The following is a 10,437-nucleotide window of genomic DNA, read 5'->3' as shown; positions in this document are numbered from 1 at the left end:
TACATTCATTTTTATATATATAGATTAAGCCCCCTATATCATATATAACATAATCATATATAACATAATTCCCCTATAAAACAGGGTCATATAGTTCCAATTTCTATATGATGGCGAAAAAATTGCGACCGTATTCGTATAAACACTTAAAAAAAACTCGTATAATTCAGCAAAACGTTATCGCCGACTCGTATGGGGACAGGATTGGTCGAATCTAGACCAATAGCGGATATTGCACAAACCATTCAGTTTAAACGAGCAGTGGACCTACTAAAAATTATTTATTATATAATGTTCATAAAAATTATATTTATATTAATGATGTCTCCGATATTCAGCAAATTTTTCAGAAAAATAACTTATCAGAAAACGCGCCCGTTGTTAGGTGCGCTGCTCCGCGACGTAAACAAGCTTAAGCAATGGCGTTGTCGAACAGTGACACTTGGTAAGTAAACCTACAATTTTTTGTTCATAGCATAGTTTATATAGATTATTCCCAAAAAAATATACATGTTTAGGAAATGTTGAGTCGAATTAGTCTAGAATCGATTAATTTAATGAAAGAGAACCTTCCAAACAGTTGTAGTTTCCAAACTGCATACGTGCTGGGCTGTGATTGGCTCATGCATTTAAAAATTCCTACAACGCGAAATTTTTATAAAGTCGAACGTATCTACCACGATATAGGGTTCTGAGTGATGCAGGGTTTATTTTCTTTGCAGGGTTGCATTCATCGGATTTTTCATTGAAAAATTAAGTCTTATAAAGTCCTCATTACAAACAGCTCGAATAGCCAATAAAATGTTAACTACACAATCAATAAATTGCGTTACACTATAATTACGAAAGGTATGTTATGAAATCGTAGTATATAGACATTTTAGAGCATTAGAAATTTTTGAATTAAAGAACTAATTGGATATTATATGAAACAATAGAATTTTATACATGTGTTTGCGTAATTAATTATTTATGTTCATCAAACTTAATGTAAAATCTTTAATACATAAGAGCAATTGTACAGTACCTGAACAGAAAACTAAACTTTGTTTACTGGTAAATAAAACAGGATATTATCAAAGTATTACGTTTTTTTTATTTATCTTAAATATGGAGTTAACCCGTAATCCATTATTTGCGGTTGTTTATAAATTATGCCTGCATTTTGATAAAATTTTTACTCAATATTTGCTTCTTCTCTCAGTTTGTTTAACTTTCCAGTACGATTTTTTTTTCTTCAAACATCCAACAAAATTCAACTTTTCTTAAAATCTTTATAACTTTATAAGTGGTAAATACCACGAGAAAAAACGAAAGAAACAGGAAAATGAGAACATTTTATAAAATGCATTTTAACTGTTTAAATTTTAATAAAATAAATGGACGCCCACTGTAGATCAACTGCTCACCTTTATCTTGTACAACTTTTTCCAATTTGTGTCAACCGCTTCCCTTATCCACACTTCCAGCTTAAACATTACATATGGACAGCCCCTTATAAGTAAAATTATTTTAAATATTATTTTAGTTTCCTTTTTATATATAATTGCATAATCATTTAAAATGTCAAACGCGACAATACAACAAATACTTAATTAAACCGAAAGTCTGGCTATATAAAAATTTATATTTAACATTTAAAACAAACGATATTTATATTACAATAATAAAAAATTATTAATTAATGACACGAATGATAAACTTTTTTGTTAGAAATATTTCAGTCATTCGAACATCGCTGTAAAACCCAGATATAAAAATGTACAGAGTTATAATTACAATGATGCCAGCCTCAGAAACTTCATAGGTGTGTCACCAGTGTTATTTATTAGTATCACTATACAGGTAGCCCTCGGTTTACGCAACAGTTCCGTTCCTACTAAAGCCGGCGCAAATCGAATCGGCGTAAAACGAACCCATATTTACACTGAGGTATAAGGTTAAGTTCGACATAAGTGAAAAATACGCAAATAATTTTGTTTATTAATACAATATAATACAAAGTACAAATAAATTTAATTTTTAAAATGTATTTTATCATAAAATAAAGTTGAATGTTTTTATTATAAATTTTAGTTTCCGATCTCTTACATTTTTCGGAAAAAGTATCCATCCTTAATTGTTCACATTTTTGTTTTCTTTCATTGAGAATTTCGAAATATGGTCGAATGGATGCGACGATGCTCCATTTTACATTCACACTTCGCTCCCAATCATTGTCTAACTCACAATGTTCAACCGTCAAACTTTCCATAGTTGAAATGATACGTTAACCCAACGTAGAGCTACGGACGAGCGGACACACTGATTGGTCGACCACCGGTCGCCATAGCGCATATGTAAGGTCAGTTTGAGCGGGAAAATTAAGGAGAGATAGATATCGTCTGGCCAACGAGAAGTAGATTTGTCTTACTAACAACAGTTTGTGATCGCCGGAAGTTCTACTGCGTCGTAAGGTGTTTTCCTGAACGAACTGATACGGGATAAATTCAATGGCGCTATGGATTCGGACGCCATTTATTGGACTATTAAGTTTGATAACTTGACTTGTGGGTACCTAAACGTTTAGTATTTTAATATTAATTTAATGCAAATGTAGACATACCCAATAATATTAGACAGAAAAAATAAATATATTTAATAAAAATCTTTGTTTTATCGAATGTACAATGTCGCGGCTCGGTATATACGTCAACACTGAAACGAAAATCACGGAAAATCGGGGAATTACACAGCAAAATGGCAAATTGTGTAGCAGCGTTATTGTGAATCGGCGTAAATTGAACCGGCGTAAACCGAGGGCTACCTGTACTCTAGTTACCTGGTTATTCTAATGAAAACGAAAATAAAATCCAATTTTTATTATGCAGTGTATTGCTATAAATTGCTATCCAAACATTTGCTTTGTAATTTAAGATTTCAATTTTCGATTAAATGTAATAGAAAAAGAAAATGTTTGTGGAAATTTACTGCATTGAGTCGGTATTATTCAATAATGCTTTGCATTAAAACATTTATTCTTTTCAATAAAAATATTTATGAAAGTATAAAATTTAAGTCAGTTATATACTTATTGGGTTAAAATGATAACCACTGTTATAGAAAGTTTATTTTAAGTGTTTAATACTCTTCATTTTTTAAATATATTTATATTCAAACGAATATCATATTCATATCTTTATAGTATTTTATTCTAATGTTTATTATTGTAAAAAATTTATAAAATTTAAAATAGAGATTATAGAAAGATACTAAATTTTATAAGCTTTATTATATATTTATATTATTGCAATTATTATAATAAGTCTAGACACAAAAAATCAATAACGCTAAATTTAAAAATATCCAGGAAAGAGTTGCATGACTTTTTTTAGTGTCATAAAATGTTGTTTAAAATAATAACTTTTATTTAATTAATTAACGATGATGAGTAAAAATGTGCGGAAAATTTATTACATGAATTAGCTATAAAGAAAATTTTTTATATTATTACAAAATAGCAAAAAAACCTTCATTTTGGAGGTTACTTCGAATTTTATAAAACAATTGTAAATTCAAATAATATATAAATTATTTATTAGTTTTTTAGTACATGCTAGTGTTCGCTTTACATTTCTTTTTACGATATTTTGTTTATGATATACTCATTTAATATTATGTTAAAATTCGTAAGAATAAAAAAATTGAATGTACACGAAACTTTTCGAGGACAGTTTTTCCTTTATCGTATTGTTTGTATTCGATATATCGTGACTATGAATGATTATGAAGCAATTACACTAATAACGTTTATTAGTATTTTTCGATTTATGAAGAAAGATATAACTATAACCATTTATCAAACGAGAAGCAAAGACGAGTTATTTTCGATACTTAATGATATTTAATTATAATAGAAGAAAACGTTCATTTTCTAATCCGTAAAACGTATTGATTTCAGTTACTAAAATAATACTATATAATAAAGAAAATTATCGTCATAATGGAAGTCCTGAATTTTATCAAATTATATTTAATTGCTACTTATAAGTAATTATGTTATTATTTTGAATATTAAATTTAATTTCTATAATTTTATCTTAAGATTGCTACTGACTTTTCAATTCTTCTAGAATAAAAATTAAAGAAAATATGGAGGACGAAATAAATAAAATTGATTTTGTACTGAGATTGCTTTTTCGAAATGAAAACAATAATAGATTATTTCTTGCAAATTATTAGAATTTTTCACCAATTTTTAGTTCGTGAACTGCAGAAACACTTGATTCCACGACATATTTATTCATCTGGACATATATTATATTAATTATCATTTAATTTCGTGCTCATAGTTTTTACCTACATTTTTATTTGTTTTTATATGACATATTACAAAATATTAGAAACACGATATAAGTTATAAAGCAAACGTATCAAATTAAAGAACGAATGTAGTAAATAAGACAAAAGGTTCATTGTTTAAAGCCATGTTAGCTGTCCCGTGAGAAGGAAAACGTTTTTTTACAGATATGTTTACATTATTATTTCTTTTTTGTTTTCTAAAGAAATGAACAAAATTCAAAAATACTTCAAGAGATACAAAAAGTAATGATAACATACATCTAAAATTATTAATTTATACAGAAACAAACAACAAACAGAAAAATTGTGCATTAATTAAGAACGAATTAAGAAATAATTTAAATATTAAATATAAAAATTTTACGATGTTACATCCAAGATAGATAGAAAAAGCATATCTTCGTCAACATAAAATAGTCTTCGAGCAGAATATGTGAATAAATATTAATAAATAAGCACAATCTCTTTAGGAATGAAACTCGATTTTATTGTTATTTATTGTTGAAATGCAAACATAATCAAGTATAAATTTCGAATCACGCTAATTTTATAGAATTCTGTTAAAATTACAATATCNTTTGCAAAAATTGTAAACTTCAAATAATGATGTTCAAATAAATTAAAGAAATATGTATTAAATCGAATAATTTTACAGCTGATTAAATAAACGACTATCATATGATAAACAACAAAATTATTTGAAAAAACAGATGATAAATTGAAATCAGATGATATCAGTAGTATGCATTTGATATATTCTGGGTTATAAAATTAATTAGTATATATGTTACTGTAAAAGCCTGTATATTGGTAAATCCTAGATTTTACTTGTAAATCTTCTGATTTACCAACATGAGTTGGTAAATGTAAGGATTTTTATAAAGTGAGATGATTTTCCGGGCTTTTACCATTAGAATTTGGTACATGCTAAGTTTTACTAAAGAAAATTAATAAATGTTGGTTTTGGAAATAAAACAATGAGTATTTTAATAATAATTTATTGCAATTATTATAAACAGTAAACTTACTATTCCTATTTATTAATAACTAGTAAAACAGTTTAAAAATACTTTTTAACATAACAAAAAATTAAATTATCTTGTCAAAAATAATATAATAGCTTACGTTGGCTAAGCTAATCAGTAATCACAATATTTTTTTAATCATTTGGTATTCATTGTCATTTAATAAAAGTAAAATAAAGGATTTTACTTGTTACAACATGGAGAGCTATCATGGCATTTGGAATTACAAAGTAATTTTAATGACTTGCAAGTGCGCTTCTTTGTTACGCATTTTTTAGGCAGTTGCATTTCTCGAAACCTTCTCCTCTGGTCAAAGACAATTTTGCGACAACTTCTCAAAGACTCACTTCTTTATCTTTAACAACTTCTCTTATCTTGATAAAGTCTTCAGGGCATGAGGTAAATTAATTTAGTGTATAAAGCTGCTTTAGTACTCCAATTTTGGTATTTAGTTGGGAAAACTCTTTGTTCTTTACGTCTATTACAACTGCAATAGCGCTTTTCGGTTTGGTTTTAGTTTTGTCAATTTCAGGCACTTTCAGTCTTATATTTTAGCTAATTTTCATATTTGGATATTTATCAACAGATATGGCTTTTGTTTTTTTCAGCTTGTTTCTCCAAACTCAATTTTGCATTGTTTCTTATAGTCACGTATATTATATAACACGACTTTTTAAAAAAAAATTTTTTTAATTTTATCGAAAAATAGACCGATACAGTATAGATTATATTTAATTTGTGTAAGAATTTAATATAAATTAATAATACAAAATCAAATTAGAACGAAAATACAACTTTAAAAAAATTAGATTTGGAACGCGCGCCCTCTGCTGTACAAGTTCGTACCGTGAAGTAACTCGTGGGACACCGTGCTACTCTTTTTGTTCAAAGTACCCGCGCTATGCGCTTTTGTTCAAACAGATAACAACATGTGGCTGTGAGTATTTTCTTTTATCTGCAGATAATATACAATTGGAGTTTAAAAACACGATTGCATCTTAAATATAAAACTAATTCTCTTTAAAAAAGTAACTTATATAAAACACTAACCAATCATATCTTCTTTGAAAACTAACAACCAATCCTTTTTTTAAACTCTAAATGAATTTTATATACAAATAAAAAAAACTCACATTGTTGATGGAGTCACATGCTTATCCCGTTACAATCAACAAAGAACATAAGGCAGGTTGACATGGCTTAGTTCACAGTACGGACTGTACAACAGAGGGGCCAATTTTCAAAAAATTTTTAAGTTGTGTCATTGTTTTGTTTTATTTTTTTAATTCGATTTGTATTATTACTTTATACTAAATTTATATACTAATTAATTTTATATCCCAAAGTGTATCCAATCTATACTACTTATACCTATGTTGCATTCAACCGTTTGCGTGTGCAAATAGTAAAATTTTATAAAAATGAAAATTACAACTATCGGTATGTATTCCGTGTGATGAAAGTGCTATATGTTAGTCTTATATAAAAAATCCAGTTTCCTAGTAATGTGTTATACAATGTTAATCTGAGCATTAGACTATTCTTTGATACAAGTGAACTTACTTAGTAATACGTTAAAGGTATTTTTCGCCCATGCATTTTCTGAAAATTTTACACTACTACTATTTGTAGTTGAGTATCACAGAAGCAGTATTTTTTTGCATAAAAATTTTGGTTGCTGTAAAATATTTTAAAAACATTTTGCTTAGATTATTAGTTAAGAAAACACTGAGTTTTCTAAATTATTTACGAAATTTTAAATGTAAAATAATTGCTAGAGTATGTGTATCTGGATCTGCTTTAATCAGCACAAGAAAAAGATGGTTAATCCATTAATATGTTGAAAATAAGTGGCATTTTTCGATGATAAGTAACGTTCTGACCGCATGTTACTTATTAACAATTATATTAAAATTTATATTATCTCACTTTCAATTATCAAGAATCTGTATAATTTTATTTAAGACTTTATAACAAGAATTTTATATTATTCAAATGCTTTTATAAATGATGATCTAATTACAGTATTTAAATGTTTACTGCTTATGAGACCACAATAAAACTACTACCTGATGTTATGTTATTATTACTCACATGACAAAGAAATAATTATACATGAATTTCTGTAACACTTGACATAAATTATCATTAATTGTATCAGTTGTAATGTACGAGATTAATACAATATGATAAAACTTAACTCTATATAACTATAAAATATTTTTATAATTTAATAAGTACTTTTAATAGGTATGTCGAACGATTCCAACGTTTGGAGAGTAGCTGGAATACAGGTATCCATTTTTCACTCTATAAATATATCATAACTACATAAAAATTATTTCTTTATTTAAATGAAATTTGTGGAAGAATAAACAAAAAATGTTATGTCCTTTTAATTATATTTTACTCTGTGTAAACATGGGAAGTCGTTTATTTATATTTAATATTTAAAATAATTTTAATCGTAAATTTACAACAAAATTTACACTTTGCAGACTGAGGATCCCTTTTCACTCTGCGAAGATACACAAAAAAGTTTGATCCGAAATGCATTTAAATAAAACATATGAAAATTAAAATTGCTTCTGGGTAATTCTTGAAGTCTGGTAAACAGTCAAATTAGAAAAACATAACAATTTTTGTTTAATAGTCTATAAACCCCTTTTAGCTGGCTAGTTAAATAACGGATTAAGCTGACTTTTTGCTAAATATATATATATATATATATGTTATAACTGGTCTATCTTTCTACGTTTATCTCAGCATCTATTATTTATGAAATATGATGAAACCAACACACAAGTAACAGGTGGAATATTGTTTCCTCTATTTAAGGTTATCCAGGAAAAACTAAAATTTAGGTAAGTTGCTTTCTAATGTCGTTTACAATTAAAAAAAAATATTTTATTTGTTCCCAATACTTTAGCTATCCATTGCCACGTGTTTTACACTTAATAACATTATTTTTACTTATTAAAACATTCTTTCAAAATATTTCAAAACAGATAAAAATTGAAAAAAAATATCTATTATTTTTATAAAGTTGAAAACAGGACATACAATAAATAGTAGGCAATGTTGATTTTCACTATCAAATTCGTATAAAAGTTTGTTTTTTATGTTATGTAACCCTTTATTAAATATGTTATTTAATAAAGGGTTTAACCAATAATCTACATTTTATTTTTTAACAAATATCGAAAGAACTTCAAAATACATTTTATATTTTTAATAATTTTTCTCATTACGTATATTTCTAATTATCGTATTTAATTAGTTATTTTATAGTGCACCCGATAGATTATTATTTAAGATTTAACAATGAAAACGGGACCTGGACAAGAATATCAAGAAAAATTGCTTACAATGTGAGTAAATATAAAATTCGTGTATCTATAATAACTTAGCATCTAAAATAATCATTGGACAAACAACTAATTGTCTCTTTTATCGAAAACAATAGTTTAAAATCTATATTTTATACAAGCAATATAATGTATCAAAAAACATAAATTATAAATAGAGTACTTTATTCTTTTGAGTAAAGTACTGTAATTGACAATTATCACAACAAACTAAGCATCTATTGTAGAAGTATTAACTTATTTTACACACTGAAACTCTACACATAACATGATGTTATGTACAAAACGTATATTATATTTTTATAAATTGAATGTTTCATTTATATTTCAATACCTACTTATTAGTACAATACTAAGAAAATTTAACAGAAACCCCATCAAAATTTCGCAGTGCACAACAATTTTATTACTATAGAAAATATTGTTTGATATATTAAAATTAAGATATATATTTAAAACGCTTATGTCTTTAATAATTAAGTTTGTAATTTTAGAAAGCTGATGTGTTTATTTTTGGTATGGAAGTTAACTACGATCGCTTCTGTGCGATAGACTTTTCGTCTGTATTGGCATTTTTTTCCAGAAGTTTTTATCATCAAAGCACCAGATAAAGCTTCTGATTGGAATTCTCTAACTAGGCCATTTTCCTTAGAATTAAGTAACTATAAAGTATCTCGAATCCTACTTACCTAAAAGTGTAATTATATTTTCGATGAAATAGGTATGGATCGCTGTATTTCTGAGCGTATTAATATTTGGTCTGGCTCTACATGCTGTTCTTCGTAAGAAGTTCATTGGAGTGCAAACTCAAGAACGTTGGACACGTTGTCGAATTTTTTGAAATTTATTTTGCACATTTTTGTAGCAAGGTGAAAATCTTTAATTATGGTGAAACGAAATATTTGAAAATTAAATATATATTTAATGCCATTTAGGACTAAACGTAGAAAAAATGAAAATGTTTGAATCCAGATTTATGATAGGCACGTGGTAGTTATCGATCGTTGTTTTGGTATGTGGTTACAGCGGAGCATTCATGTCATTTATGACGTGTCTTTTAACTGAATCCTTTCCAAGAGATTTTCAGGAACTTGCCGTTTTTGTACGTAACGGTAAGTACTCATGCGGAACATACGAAGGGCTTGCTACTTGGAAAGCAATCTTGGTAAGTGTTTTGAATTTTCATACTTAATAATGGCTTTTCAAATGACGATGTTATTATTAATTGCAGCTGTCGAAGTATGAATATATCAAAACTATAAAACAAAATACAGTAGAGTGTCGATTTTCCGAAAGTCAATCATCCGAAACGTCAATCATCCGAAAGAATTCCAGTCGGCAAATTTAAATTTACGCCAGTGCTGTGGCGCTTCAATCTTTGTCTATGTCTTGGGCTACTCAAATATTCTACGTTTTTGATACTAAATTAACTTCTGAAGTATAATTTTTTACTGTTTTTATATTTTTTCAATATATTTATTTTGTTTGTACAAAATAAAAAAAATAATTTTTTACGATACAATAGTCTTCGTTAGGCTTAACATCGACGAAAATTCAACGCGAAGCGATACGCAATGGAGAAAAATTTTAACATCGGATACGTTAAACTATTTTTTCGTACATAAATCGGTTATCCGAAATATCAGTTATACGAACAACCCCAGTCCCCAATTGATTCGGAAAATCGACGCTCTACTGTATTT

The sequence above is a fragment of the Centruroides sculpturatus genome, unplaced genomic scaffold (genome assembly GCF_000671375.1).
Source record: "Centruroides sculpturatus isolate CEXI.00-Female unplaced genomic scaffold, Cexi_2.0 scaffold1115, whole genome shotgun sequence".
NCBI lineage: Eukaryota > Metazoa > Arthropoda > Arachnida > Scorpiones > Buthidae > Centruroides > Centruroides sculpturatus.
The sequence above is the reverse complement of the archived record's forward strand: the minus strand, read 5'-3'. Positions refer to the sequence as shown.